The following is a 15,549-nucleotide window of genomic DNA, read 5'->3' as shown; positions in this document are numbered from 1 at the left end:
GCTGTGATAGTTTTAGGCAAACCATATTCATTATCAGTGTGTGTGTGTGTGTCCGTATGCTAGAATGGAGGTTTAAAAACGGTTGTACGATGTTCTGTGCAATAATATAAGCAGAGTTAGATTTTTAAACCAGATGAGTTCTCAAATAGCAGCAACCCAATACCATGGCGGGCATGAATAACATTGGATGCATTTTAATACAGTGCCTTCAGAGAAAGTATTCATACCTCTTCACTTATTCCACATTTTGTAGTGTTACAGCCTGAATAAATAGATTTTTTCTCTCACCCATCCGTCATAATGAAAAAGTGAAAACATGTTTTTAGACATTTTTGCTCAGTTAAAGAAAATGAAGTACAGAAATATCTAATTTACAGTTGAAGTCGGAAGTTTACATACACCTTAGCCAAATACATTTAAACTCAGTTTTTCACAATTCCTGACATTTAATCCTAGTAAACATTCCCTGTTTTAGGTCAGTTAGGATTACCACTTTATTTTAAGAATGTGAAATGTCAGAATAATAGAAGAGAGAATGATTTATTTCATCTTTTATTTCTTTCATCACATCCCCAGTGGGTCAGAAGATTACATACACTCAATAAGTATTTGGTAGCATTGCCTTTAAATTGCTTAACTTGGGTCAAACTTTCGGGTAGCCTTCCACAAGCTTCCCACAATATGTTGGGTGAATTTTGGCCCATTCCTCCAGATAGAGCTGGTGAAACTGAGTCAGGTTTGTAGGCCTCCTTGCTCGCACACACCTTTTCAGCCACAAATTGTCTATGGGATTGAGGTCAGGGCTTTGTGATGGCCACTCCAAAACCTTGACTTTGTTGTCCTTAAGCCATTTTGCCACCACTTTGGAAGTATGCTTGGGGTCATTGTCCATTTGGAAGACATTTGTGACCAAGTTTTAACTTCCTGACTGATGTCTTGAGATGTTGCTTCAATATATCCACATAATTTTCCTACCTCATGATGCCATCTATTTTGTGAAGTGCACCAGTCCTTCCTGCAGCAAAGCACCCCCACAACATGATGCTGCCAACCCCATGCTTCCCGGTTGGGATGGTGTTCTTCGGCTTGCAGTATCCCCCTTTTTCCTCCAAACATAACGATGGTCATTATGGCCAAACAGTTATATTTTTGTTTCATCAGACCAGAGGACATTTCTCCAAAAAGTACGATCTTTGTCCCCATGTGCAGTTTTAAACCGTAGTCTGGCTTTTTATGGCGGTTTTGGAGCAGTGGCTTCTTCCTTGCTGAGCGGCTTTTCAGGTTATGTCGAAATAGGACTCGTTTTACTGTGGATATAGATACTTTGTACCTATTTCCTCCAGCATCTTCACAGGGTCCTTTGCTGTTGTTCTGGGATTGATTTGCACTTTTCACACCAAAGTACTTTCATCTCTAGGAGACAGAACGCGTCTCCTTCCTGAGCGGTATGACGGCTGCGTGGTCCCATGGTGTTTATACTTGCGTACTATTGTTTGTACAGATGAACGTGGTACCTTCAGGCATTTGGAAATTGCTCCCATGGATGAACCAGACTTGTGGAGGTCTTGGCTGATTTCTTTTGATTTTCCCATGATGTCCAGCAAAGAGGCACTGAGTTTGAAGGTACGCCTTGAAATACATCCACAGTTGATTCAAATTATGTCAATTAGTCTATCATAAGCTTCTAAAGCCATGACATAATTTTCTGGAATTTTCCAAGCTGTTTAAAGGCACAGTCAACTTAGTGTATGTAAACTTCTGACCCACTGGAATTGTGATACAGTGAATTATAAGTTAAATAATCTGTCTGTAACCAATTGTTAGAAAAATGACTTGTGTCATGCACAAAGTAGATGTTTACATTTACATTACATTTAAGTCATTTAGCAGACGCTCTTATCCAGAGCGACTTACAAATTGGTGCATTCACCTTATGATATCCAGTGGAACAACCACTTTACAATAGTGCATCTAACTCTTTTAAGGGGGGGGGGGTTAGAAGGATTACTTTATCCTATCCTAGGTATTCCTTAAAGAGGTGGGGTTTCAGGTGTCTCCGGAAGGTGGTGATTGACTCCGCTGACCTGGCGTCGTGAGGGAGTTTGTTCCACCATTGGGGTGCCAGAGCAGCGAACAGTTTTGACTGGGTTGAGCGGGAACTGTACTTCCTCAGAGGTAGGGAGGCGAGCAGGCCAGAGGTGGATGAACGCAGTGCCCTTGTTTGGGTGTAGGGCCTGATCAGAGCCTGAAGGTACGGAGGTGCCGTTCCCCTCACAGCTCCGTAGGCTCTAACCGACTTGCCAAAACTATAGCTTGTTAACAAGAAATGTGTGAAGTGGTTGAAAAACGAGTTTTCCAACATAAGTGTATGTAAAGTGTATGTAAAGTGTATGTAAACTTCCGACTTCAACTGTACATAACTATTCCCACCCCTGAGTCAATACATGTTAGAATCATATTTGCCATTGATGAGAGCTATGATTCTTTCTGGGTAAGTCCCTAAGCGCTTTGCACACCTGGATTGTACAATATTTGCACATTCTTTAAAAAAAAGTTAAGCTATGTCAAGTTGGTTGTTGATCATTGCTAGTCAGCCATTTTCAAGTCTTGCCATAGATTTTCAAGCAGACTTAAATCAAAACTGTAACTAGTCTACTCATGAACATTAAATGTTATCTTGGTAAACAACTCCAATGTATATTTGGTCTTGTGTTTTAGGTTACTGTCCTGCTGAAAGGTGAATGTCTCCCACTGTCTGTTGGAAAGCAGACTGAACCAGGTTGTCCTGTAGGATTTTGTCTGTGCTTAGCTCTATTCCGTTTTTTATCCCAAAAAACCTCCCTAGTCCTTGCCGTTAACAAGCATACCCATAACATGATGCAGCCACCACCATGCTTGAAAATATGAAGAGTGGTACTCAGTGATGTGTTGGAATTGCTGCAAACATGCTTTATATTCAGGACATAAAGTAAATTTCTTATCAACATTTTTGGCAGTTTTCCTTTGCCTTATTGCAAACAGGATGCTTGTTTTGGAGAAGAAAAAAATATTCTGTACCGGCTTTCTGTTACTCACTCTGTCATTGAGGTTAGTAGTGTGGAGTAACTACAACGGTGTTGATCCATCCTCAGTGTGGAGGAGGTAATGTTGCTTACCTTCATCACCTGGGGGCGGCCGGTCAGGAAGTTTAGGACCCAGTTACATAGGGAGGAGTTCAGACCCAGGGTTGTGAGCTTTGTAATGAGCTTATAGGGCACTATGGTATTGAAGGCAGAGATGTAGTCGATGAACAGCATCCTCACATATACATTACTTTTGTCCAGGTGGGTAAGGGCAGTGTGCAATGGCGATTGTGTTGTCCATGGATCTGTCAGGGCGGTAGGCGAATTGGAGAGGGTCGAGTGTGTCGGGGAGGGAGGAGGTGATATGTTTTTTGACCAGCCTCTCAGCGCACTTCATGATGACGGAAGTGAGGGTTACTGGTCGGAAGACATTCAGTTCAGTTACTTTCCATTTCTTGGGCACAGGGATGATAGTGGGCATCTTGAAGCAGGTGGGTATAGAGGCCTGAGCTAGGGAGAGATTGAAAAATGTCAAAGAACACAACAGCCAGCTGGTCTGCACATGCTCTGAGGGCACGGCTAACGATGCCATCTGGGCAGGCAGCCTTGCAAGGGTTAACACGTTTGAATGACTTACATACATCCTAAGTGGAGATTGAGTGTGTAGCCCACGTTGTAATGATTGTTAGGATCCCCTGCCACTCGTCCGACCCACTGAATTGCTCCTCCTCTTTGTCTCTATACTTCTGTTTCGCCATCTTGATCAATCTGCATAAGTCATATTTGTACTGTTTAACCAAACTATTGTCCCTGGTCACCTTGCCAGGTTTACAAGCAGCATCTCTCTCTTTCAGTTTTCCTACAAGGCTGCTATCAATCCACATTTCTTTATTTTCGGGTACGTTTTGAAAGATACTATCTGTAAAATGTCATCTATGCATTTTTATTATTATTATTATATATGAATATATATGATTTTTCTCCACAATTTTGTGATATCCAATTGGTATTTACAGTCTCGGCCCTTCGCTGCAACTCCCCTATGGACTTGGGAGAGGCAAAGATCGAGAGCCATGGGTCCTCCGAAATACGACCCTACCAAGCAGCACTGCTTCTTGACACACTGCTTGCTTAACCCGGAAGCCAGCCGCACCAATGTGCCGGAGGAAACACCATCCAACTGGCGACCAAAGTCAGCATTCAGGCGCCCAGCCAACTATAAGGAGTCACTAGAGCGCAATGGGACAAGGAAATCCTGGCAGGCCAAACGCTTCCCTACCCCGGACGATGCTGGGCCAATTGTGCGCCAACTCATGGGTCTGCCGGTCACGTCCGGCTGTGACACAGCCTGGGATCGTGCCTTAGAGCGCTGCGCAACTCTATGCATTTTTTGATGAATCGGGTGACTGAATCAGCATATTTCTTGACATTATCTCCAGAGGCAACCCGGAACATTTTCCAGTCCACGTGATCAAAATAATCTTGGAGCGTGAATTCTGATTGATCGGACCAACTCGGTATACACCTGATCACCGGAACCTCCCTCGAGTCTTTGTTTGTAGGTGGGGAGAAGCAAGATGGAGTCATAGTTGGATTTTCTAAAAGGAGGACGGGAGAGGGCCTTATACCCATGTAGCTAGCCAGCTAGCGTTATACAGCAAGACAAGTTAGCTAGCTAGCTACGTTAGCAGCTCATTTGAGTTAGCCTGCACACTAACGTTACTGTAGCAAGCTAGCTAGCTAATAATACATAGTTTAACATTTTCAAAATGTATTTACTTAATTAAATAGGTTCTCCCACTGCCTCTGTTTTCTGGGTCCTTCGAAATGAAATAATGGGCAATCTTAATAATGTTTTTGGTGGTAGCAAAACGCAGCCAGCCATGTGGATGATTGGAGGACACAGGGCAACAAAGTTCCATCACAGTGACTCTGGTCTTCCAAAATGGCACCTGTTGTGGTTACTAGGTCATTTCTGATGCAACTGCAACCCCTCTATAGTGTAGTAAATTTTAAAACCAATTAAAACAATGTCACCTCCCATCCCATACCTGACACTGACGTCATCAGAGCGCGACGTATGTTTGTTGTTGTTGAACACTGTCGAACGCTGAAACCTGAACTAAAGACCTCAGTTTAAAAGCTGACAGTGTTTTTATATACTTTTATTGTATTTTGAATCCTGCGGCTCTGTTGGGCTAAATTGCTGTGAGCGCTGCTATCTGTCCTGGGATCCTGACAGATTCCATATAGGAGAGACGTGAAAGCCCAGCTAGCCTCAAGAAGAGGCCGCTATTGAACGTTTCCAACGTTGCAGGAGCTGGGACAATGTGGGACAATGTTCCGGGACAATGTGGACCGCATTGACTGTCAATGTAGCAACTGCTTGCTTGTGGAGGACTACAGGAGCGAAGTAGCTACTCTTAGCAAGCAAGTAGCAAACCTTCATAAGCTATAGGGGAACCCACGCCCACCTACTTTTTATTTTTCCTCCACCCCAGTAGCCGGATGCCGCTCTGGTCTGGTGGAAGTTTCGCCGCCGTGTTGGCTCTCCACAGCCGACTGGCCAGTGCTAGGCAGGGGTTCCATCCCCAAAGGGGTCTCCTCCTTCCCTGGAGAACGGAGCTGATCTCGACTCAACCAACCAGCCATGGAGGTACGTCACTCGCCGTGGAAATCAAAGAAGGCGACCTCTGGCAATGGGGGTCTCCATGGAGATGTTGAGCCCGGAAATGACACAGACCAGAAACAGCTTTTCCGCCCTGGTTCCAGAGGTTCCACCGCCTTCTTCCGTGGTGGCTTCTGAATCAAGATCGGATCCGGAGGTACCTGAGTCTTAGTCCTCGGCTCTGTCTCCCTCTCCGGGGGCTTCTACCTCGGGTTCAGATCCTCGGAGCTCCCAGCTTCACCAGACCATGAGGCTGCCTGAGAGACCGGCCCATTCAACATCATCAGCTGTCATCATAGGCAGCTCTATGGTGAGAAACATCTCAGTCCCCAAGGCAAAAACCCTGTGCTTGTCACACCCTGACCTGACCTGTTCATTTCTCTATTTGGTTAGGTCAGGGTGTGATTTGGGTGGGCATTCTAGTTTTCTATTTCTTTGTTGGCCGGGTATGGTTCCCAATCAGAGGCAGCTGTCTATCGTTGTCTCTAAATTGGGAATCATACTTAGGCAGCCTGTTTTCCACCTGAGTTTGTGGGATCTTGTTTTTGCATAGTAGCTGTATAGCCCTGCAGAACTTTACGTTTGTTGATCTTCTGTTGTTTTTTGGTGTTCATTCTAAAATAAATTGAGATGTACACTTTCCACGCTGCGCTTTGGTCTCATTCCGACGACGGACGTAACAGTGCTACCCAGGAGCACGAGTATAGGACATAACAAGGTTGCTTCCGACTGGTCTACCATTGATGCTGGTGTATGACACTGTCGTAGTCCATGTGGGGTCAAATAACATAGGGAGGGCTAGCTTGGAACATTTGAAAATTTATTTTAAAGAACTGATTTTAGCATTAAAAGACTCCAGAAAAACGGCAAATAATTTCAGGTCCAGTACCATCGTTGGGCCACGGGTATGAAAGATTCGGCAGACTGCTGGCATTACACATCTGGCTAAAAGACTACTGTAGCTCTGCTGGAGTCACTTTTATTGATAACTTTGACACCTTCTGGAAACAGAAGATACTCTACAGGAATGACGGAGTCCATCTAAATCATCTTGGCTCCTGGACTCTGTCCACGCATTTCAAGGCTGCGTTGAAACAATGACTGGTAAATGATCCAAGACCAGCTCAGTTAATCCCTACCATTGTGACAATGAGTCGTCATAATGCTGCATCAAATGTACATGATCGTAGGGGCATTGGCAAACACAATGTAAGTAATTTAAGTTATGTACCCCTAATTGCATCGAATACATCTGTTTATCCTACAGCTATTGTAAGCAGTAATCATGAGCCTATAAACCAGAGTTACACTGTTAGCACTGAGCCGGTGTGCAATAGTAGGAAGACCACTTTATGCAGCTCACGGGGCACTATCAGCTATAAATCTAACTCTGATAAGCTTCCCAGTAAAGTATTAAAAACAATCAAGCAACCCAGAAAAGTGCTACAAATAGCCCATATTAACATATGTAGCCTAAGAAACAAGATCCATGAAGTCAATAACTTGCTTGTAACAGAGGACATTCATATTCTGACTATTTCTGAAACTCTTTGATGACCTTTGATGATACAGTGGTAGCTATACATGGTTATAACATCTACCGAAAAGACAGAATTGCCAACGGAGGCGGTGTTGCTGTCTATATTCAGAACCACATTCCTGTAAAGCTTAGAGACGATCTAATGTTAAATACAGTTGAAGTAATATGGCTACAGGTTCATCTGACTCACCTAAATCCCATTCTTGTGGGAAGCTGCTATAGACCACCAAGTGCTAACAGTCAGTATCTGGATGATATGTGTGAAATGCTTGATAATGTATGTGAAATAAACAGAGAAGTATATTTTCTGGGTGATTTAAATATTGACTGGCTATCATGAAGCTGCACACTCAGGAAAAAAATTCAAACTGTAACCATTGCCTGCAACCTGGATCAGGTTGTCAGTCAACCTACCAGGGTAGTTACAAACAGCACAGGAATTAAATCATCAACATGTATTGATCACATTTTTACTAATGCTGCAGATATTTGCTTTAAAGCAGTATCCAAATCCATAGGAGGTAGTGATCACAATATCATAGCCATATCTAGGAAAGCCAAAATTCCAAAGGCTGGGCCTAATATAGTATATAAGAGGTCATACAAGAACTTTTGTAATGATTCATATGTTGATGATGTAAAGAATATTTGCTTGTCTGTGTTGAATAATGAGGAGCAACCAGACGCTGCACTTGACACATTTATGAAACGACTTATTCCAGTTACTAATAAGCTCACACCCACTAAGAAAATGACTGTAAAAACTGTTAAATCCCCTTGGATTGATGAGGAATTTAAAAATTATATGGTTGAGAGGGATGGCAATTAAGTCTGGCAGAACAACTGATGGCAAACGTACTGCAAATTAAGAAATCATGTGACTAAACTAAATAAAAAGAATAAGGAACTTCACTATGAATCAAAGATAAATTATATAAAGAATGATAGTAAAAAGCTTTGGGGCACCTGAAATGAAATTCTTGGGAAAAAAGCCAACTCGGCTCCTTCATTTATTGAATCAGATGGCTCATTCATCACAAAGCCCAGTGATATTGCAAACTACTTTAATGACATTTTCATTGGCAAGATAAGCAACCTTAGGGAAGACATGCTATCAACAAACGCTGACACTAAACATCCAAGTATATGGGACCAAATTATGAAAGACAAGAATTGTACTTTAGAATTCCGTAAAGTCAGTGTGGAAGAGGTGAAAAATTATTGTTGTCTATCAACAATGACAAGCCCCCAGGGTCTGACAATCTAGATGGAAAATTACTGAGGATAATAGCAGACAAAATTCCACTCCTATTTGCCACATCTTCAATTTAAGCCTACTAGAGAGCGTGTGCCCTCAGGCCTGGAGGGAAGCTAAAGTCATCCCGCTACCCAAGAATAGTAAAGCCCCCTTTACTGGCTCAAATAGCCGACCAATCAGCCTGTTACCAACCCTTCGTAAACCTCTGGGGAAAAATGTGTTTGACCAGATACAATGCTATTTTACAGTAAACAAATTGACAACAGAATTTCAGCATGCTTATAGGGAAGGACACTCAACAAGCACAGCACTTACACAAATGACTGTTGATTGGCTGAGAGAAATGAATGATACAATTATTGTGGGGGCTGTCTTGTTAGACTTCAGTGCAGCTTTTGACATTATTGTTCATAGTCTACTGCTGGAAAAACGTACGTATTTTTGCTTTACACAACTTGCTATAATGTGGATAAAGAGTTACTTGTCTAACAGAACACAGAGGGTGTTCTTTAATTGAAGCCTATCAAATATAATCCAGTTAGAATCAGGAATTCCCCAGGGTAGCTGTTTAGGTCCCTTGCTTTTTTCAATTTTTACTAACGACATGCCACTGACTTTGAGTAAAGCCAGCGTTTCTATGTATACTGATAACTCAACACCATACACGTCAGCTAATACAGCGACTGAAATGACTGCAGTACTCAACAAAAAGCTGCAGTTAGTTTCAGAGTGGGTGGCAAGGAATTAGTTAGCCCTAAATATTTCAAAAATAAAAAGCATTGTATTTGGAACAAAACACTCACTAAACCCTAAACCTCAACTAAATCTTGTAATAAATAATGTGGAAATTGAGCAAGTTTGAGCAAGAGATGACTAAACTACTTGGAGTAACCCTGGGTTGTAAACGGTCATGGTCAAAACATATTGATGCAGTAGTAGCTAAGATGGGGAGAAGTCTGTCTATAATAAAGCGATGCTCTGGCTTCTTAATAACACTATCAACAAGGCAGTTCCTACAGGCCCTAGTTTTGTCGCACCTTGACTACTGTTCAGTCGTGTGGTCAGGTGCAACAAAAAAGGACTGCAATTGGCTCAGAACAAGGCAGCACGGCTGGCCCTTGGATGTACACAGAGAGCTAATATTAAAAATATGCATGTCAATCTCTCCTGGCTGAAAGTGGAGGAGAGATTGACTTCATCACTACTTTTATTTATGAGAGGTATTGACATGTTGAATGCACCGAGCTGTCTGTCTAAACTACTGGCACACAGCTCGGACACCCATGCATACTCCACAAGACATGCCACGAAAGGTCTCTTCACAGTCCCCAAGTCCAGAACAGACTATGGGAGGCATGCAGTACTACATAGAGCCGTGACTACATGGAACTCTATTCCACATCAAGTAACTGACGCAAGCAGTAAAATTTGATTTAAAAAAAACGGATTAAAAAACACCTTATGGAACAGTGGGGACTGGGAAGCCACACAAACATTGGCACAGCCATGCATGCACACACACACACACACACACGATAACATATGCACTATACATAGACATGGATTTAGTCATGTAGATATGTGGTAGTGGTGGAGTAGGGGCCTGAGGGCACACAGTGTGTTGTGAAATCTGCTATAGCAGCAGCTAATGGGGATCCATAATAAATAAAAATACAAATACCTCAACCCCACCAACGTCCACATTGTGTATCAGCCTAGATAATGACATTTCTGGGTAGAGTCGACCCCCTGCAGACGTGGAGCCCCGTAATGCTCCAAATTAGGCCTCTCCCTGGGCCTCACCCTGCACATCTGCATCCAGCTAAAACAATCTGCCTGCAGCTCAGACCCAGTCAGCCCAGCAGCTCGGACCCTGACCTCCAGTGAGGTAATGCTCTGGCCTGGCCAGACGTCAGATGTGCGACGCGTAGCGAACGCGTTGGCAGGCTCCTCCATCGCAGTGCTGCACGATGATGCTGATCCGATACATATTTTTTCCATCCAGATAATCAGAAACAGACTCTCATTGGCCCCCCCTGCTCCTTCAGCTGCGCAGCTGCTGTTTATATGCAAATGTAAACAGCCAGAATAGAGATATTACTTTACGCAAATAAAGGCTCAGGGCTTGCATGTTTTCCCATCATTAAAGATCACAATAATCTAGTTTCTCTTCAGCAATATTATACTCCGGTCCTTTGTTTACATCTCTTTATAAGCAGCGGTTTCGGTGTTAGTAATGTGTTGTTTTCATAAGTGTCAATCTCCATTGACCATGACATTATAATGCTTTCTCTCTCTCCCCTCTGGCCCCTCTCTCCCTCCCTCAGTACCTGAGCCAGCTGCAGGAGTAGTCTCTGGGCCAGTTGTAGCTGATCTCCTGCTCTCCCCCACAGATAGACAGGCCCAGAACGGGGAAGAGGGGCTATAGTTGAATAGTACACCAAAAGGTCCTTACCTCTCAACAGGGAAGCTAGGTGCTGTACTAAGGTCTCTGCAGCATTCTGAATTAGTGTCTACTTCATAGCATTACTACAGTATGGCCTGTAGGTCACAGTCACTACCGGTAGTGACCAACCTCAGGTTCAGCTTTAGGACAGGACACTCATAGTTCTGGCTACGACCTCAGGCCCAACATGGAAAAAGTAATATGAAATGATCCAGATGATGGGTGAGCAGCCTAAGCTCAGGACATTTGCCTTGGTGAACCAGATAAGGTCCGTAGTGTGGTGTAATGTCATGTAAGCAGATTCCAAGACACATGCATGTGATTTGGTGTCCCTCTGATTTGCGACCCGGGACCGAGGTTACTGTGAGGAATTGGGTCAGTTCCCATAGCATCCACGTGTCTCTATGAATCACTGAAGGTGATAAACCAAATGGAAACAATTATCTGATGATTGTGTCATGTAGAATGGATGAACTGTATAGCAAAAAGCTAAGAGGCCCAGAACTGAAGTTCCATCCACTCAAGCAATTCTAACGTTCTGGTATTGAGGAAAACACAATACAATCGATTCTCGTTGTGGTTTTGACAATATACTATCATACAGATTCAATGTCTTCCATATGGTAGTGAGACTGCACCATATTTCAGAATGTACAGTACCAGTCAAAAGTTTGGATATTCCAGGGTTTATCTTTATTTTTACATTGTAGAATAATAGTGAAGACATCAAAACTATGAAATAACACATATGGAATCATAAAGTAACCAAAAAAGTGTTAAACAAATCTAAATATATTTCATATTTGAGATTCTTCAAAGTAGCCAATCTTTGACCTTGATGACAGCTTGGCACACTTGGCATTCTCTCATCCAACTTCATGAGGTCGTCACCTGGAATGCGTTTCAATTAACAGGTGTGCCTTGTTAAAAGTTAATTTGTGAAATTTCTTTCCTTCTTAATGCGTTTGAGCCAATCAGTTGTGTGTTGACAAGGTAGGGTTGGTATACAGAAGATCGCACTATTTGGTAAAAGACCAAGTCCATACTATGGCAAAAACAGTTCAAATAAGCAAAGAGAAATGACAGTCCATCATTACTTTAAGAAATGAAGGTCAGTCAATGCGGAAAATTTCAAGAACTTTAAAAGTTTCTTCAAGTGCAATCGCAAAAACCATCAAGCGCTATGATGAAACTGGCTCTCATGAGGACCACAACAGGAAAGGAAGACCCAGAGTTACCTCTGCTGCAGAGGATAAGTTCATTAGAGTTAACTGCACCTCAGATTGAAGCCCAAATAAATGCTTCAGAAAGTTCAAGTAAAAGACACATCTCAACATCAATTGTTCAGAAGAGACTGCGTGAATTAGGCCTTCATGGTTGAATTCCTGCAAAGAAACCACTACTAAAGGACACCAATAAGAAGACGAGACTTGCTTGGGCCTACTCTGCGTCTTTGTGAGACGCAGAGTAGGTGAACGGATGATATCTGCATGTTTTGTTCCCGCTGTAAAGCATGGAGGAGGAGGTGTGATGGTGTGGGGGTGCTTGCTGGTGACACTGGCAGTGATTTATTTAGAATTCAATGCACATTTAACCAGCATGGCTACCACAGCATTCTGCAACGATACGGCGATCTGGTTTGCGCTTAGTGGGACTATCATTTGTTTTTCAACAGGACAATGACCCAAAACACACCTCCAGGCTATGTAAAGGGCTATTTGACCAAGAAGGAGAGTGATGGAGTGCTGCATCCGATGACCTGGCCTCCACAATCACCCGGCCTCAACCCAATTGAGACGGTTTGGGATGAGTTGGACCGCAGATTGAAGGAAAAGCAGCCAACAAGTGCTCAGCATATGTGGGAACTCCTTCAAGACTATTGGAAAAGCATGCCAGGTGAAGCTGGTTGAGAGAATGCCAAGAGTGTACAAAGCTGTCAAGGCAAAGGGTACCTACTTTGAAGAATCTAAAATCTAAAATATATTTAGATTTGTTTAACACTTTTTTTTGGTTACTACATGATTCCATATGTGTTATTTCATACTTTTGATGTCTTCACTATTATTCTACAATGTAGAAAATAGTCAAACAAAATAAATAAAAATCCTTGAATGAGTAGCTGTGTCCAAGCTTTTGACTGGTCCTGTAGGTCTACATAGTGTTTTAACCTTTATGTGTTTTAAGTTTTTCCAAATTGTAGGCTACTACCTTTAGTACATTTTATTGTTCAAATATTGTCATTGTTTTAAAGCACTACCTCACTGCTTTAGCACATGGCCATATGCACATGTTCCAATGTGAATCCTTTAAGAGATGGGTGGGTCTAAGGCTTTAGAGGGTGTGAACGATGCTAAAAGGGGCATAAACAAAGGGCAACACTGTAGCTGTTCAATGTGAAAGGTTATCTTTATTATACAACAACAGGCAATTTAATACTGTGAATGGCTTGTTTTAAGGGGTACCTTGGTGAGAATAAGTTCAGACAATCAATTTGTTCAATTTGGTGAAATAATTCATTTTCTAGATATACTGATATAATTTTATCCAATGTAAAAAACACAATTTAAAATGTCGCTACATAAGACTAAAAGATACGGTGGGTCACATATTGTGTTTGGTTACCAGAGACAGTAACATCAGATTAGAATATAGGCCAAGGACTAGATAAAGTGTATTTTTACTACTACTTTTTTCTACTACTTTCACCACTCTTAGTCTTGAAATCTTTAATGGTTTACTATACTACCTTACTCTGTTAAAGCACATGGCCACACATGTGAATTCTTAAACAGATTGGCGGGGCTAAGGCTTAAGAAGGTGTAAACAATGCTGATTAGGTGTATACAAAGAAGAGCTCTCCAGTAGGTGTACAAAAACATTTTCTCAAAAGTGGGGTTACAAGTTTAGCAACTTTCAAAACAGAATCACTTTCCCATTGTTGCTCAACTGTGGTGTATGATATACCATTTTCTAGCTCTGAGTCTCTACTTTTATCCAATGTAAAAATAAAAATAAAAAATAGAATTTTGCTACATAAGACCAGATCGAGGTAGTGGGTCACAAATAGCTAAAGTACAAAAGGGGAAAAAATAACGATAAATATGGGTTGTATTTACAATGGTGTTTGTTCTTCAGTGGTTGCCCTTTTCTTGTGGCAACAGGTCACAAATATTGCTACTGTGATGGCACAAAATTTGATTTGTTTTCTAAATCTTTGTGGGTCTGTGTAATCTGAGGGAAATATGTGTCTCTAATATACATTTGGCAGGTTAAGAAGTGCAGCTCAGTTTCCACCTCATTTTGTGGGCAGTGTGAAAATAACTGGTTATCTCGAGAGCCAGTCTGGAAGTTTTTAATAGCTAACTCTAAGATCATGATCATTGTATAATTTTTTTTTGTTTGTTCTTTGTTATAGAGCCAAAAAGATTGTAAAAGTGGTATATCCAAACATCTCCATTTTGGATAGATAACGCTTTGTGTTGTTTGTTTAGTGTGTTACAATTTTCCCAGAAGTGGTTAGATTCTATCTATTCTTCAATTAAATTGAGCTGATTTCTGACATGCTGTTCCTTCTTTTTTTCTTAGTCTATTTCTCTATTGTTTTAGTGATTCACCACAGTGAAGGCATAGGCTCAGGTTTTCCGAGATTCTATGTTTTAGGTTAGATACGTTTCTCAATTTCTTTCTTAGGTTTTTGCATTCTTCATCAAACCATTTGTCATTGTTGTTCATTTTCTTATAACAGGGCAGAATTACTATTCTTAAGAAACTACCAGGAAATGACTCATCATTGAGAATGTATAGGATCATCTACAGTGCCTTCAGAAAGTATTCATATGAATTTGTAATTTTCTGTCAATGATCTAAACCAAATACAGTAATGTCAAAGTGGAAGAAAAATTCTTCAATTTGTATAAAAAAATAAAAAAAAAACAAAAAAAAAAAAAACACTAAAATATCTTGATTAGATAAGCATTCAACCCGAAGTCAATATACAGTATGTTAGAATCACCTTTGGCAGCGATTACAGCTGTATCTTTGTGGGTAAGTCTCTAAGAGCTTTCCACACCTAGATGGTGCAACATGTTATAGAATTTCTAAGCAAACAGCTGGAGGCAGGGCTTTCTCCCATAGAGCTCAATTTTTATGGAATGGTCTGAATCCATATGAGAGATGCAGACTCGGTCTCATACTTGAAGTCTTTACTGAAGACTCCTCTTGTCAGTAGGTACTATGAGAGTGAAGTCTGGCCTAGGGTTGTGAAGATGAGCGTCAAGGCACTAGAGTGATGAACCGCCCTTGCTGTCTCTGCCTGGCCGGCTCCCCTCTCTCCACTGAGATTCTCTGCCTTTGACCCGATTACGGGGGCCGAGTCACTGGCTTTCTCCCCTCCCAGAGGACCTGAGCCCCAGGACCATGCCTCAGGACTACCTGGCCTGAAGACTCCTGGCTGTCCCCATCCCCAGTCCACCTGGTAGTGCTGCTGATACAGTTTCTGCTCTTTTGCCTGTGGCTATGGAACCCTGACCTGTTCACCAGATGTGCTACCATGTCGTGCCGCTGCTCCAGTTTCAA

Source organism: Salvelinus alpinus, chromosome 13, assembly GCF_045679555.1.
Source record: "Salvelinus alpinus chromosome 13, SLU_Salpinus.1, whole genome shotgun sequence".
Lineage (NCBI taxonomy): Eukaryota > Metazoa > Chordata > Actinopteri > Salmoniformes > Salmonidae > Salvelinus > Salvelinus alpinus.
Note: the sequence above shows the minus strand (reverse complement) of the source record.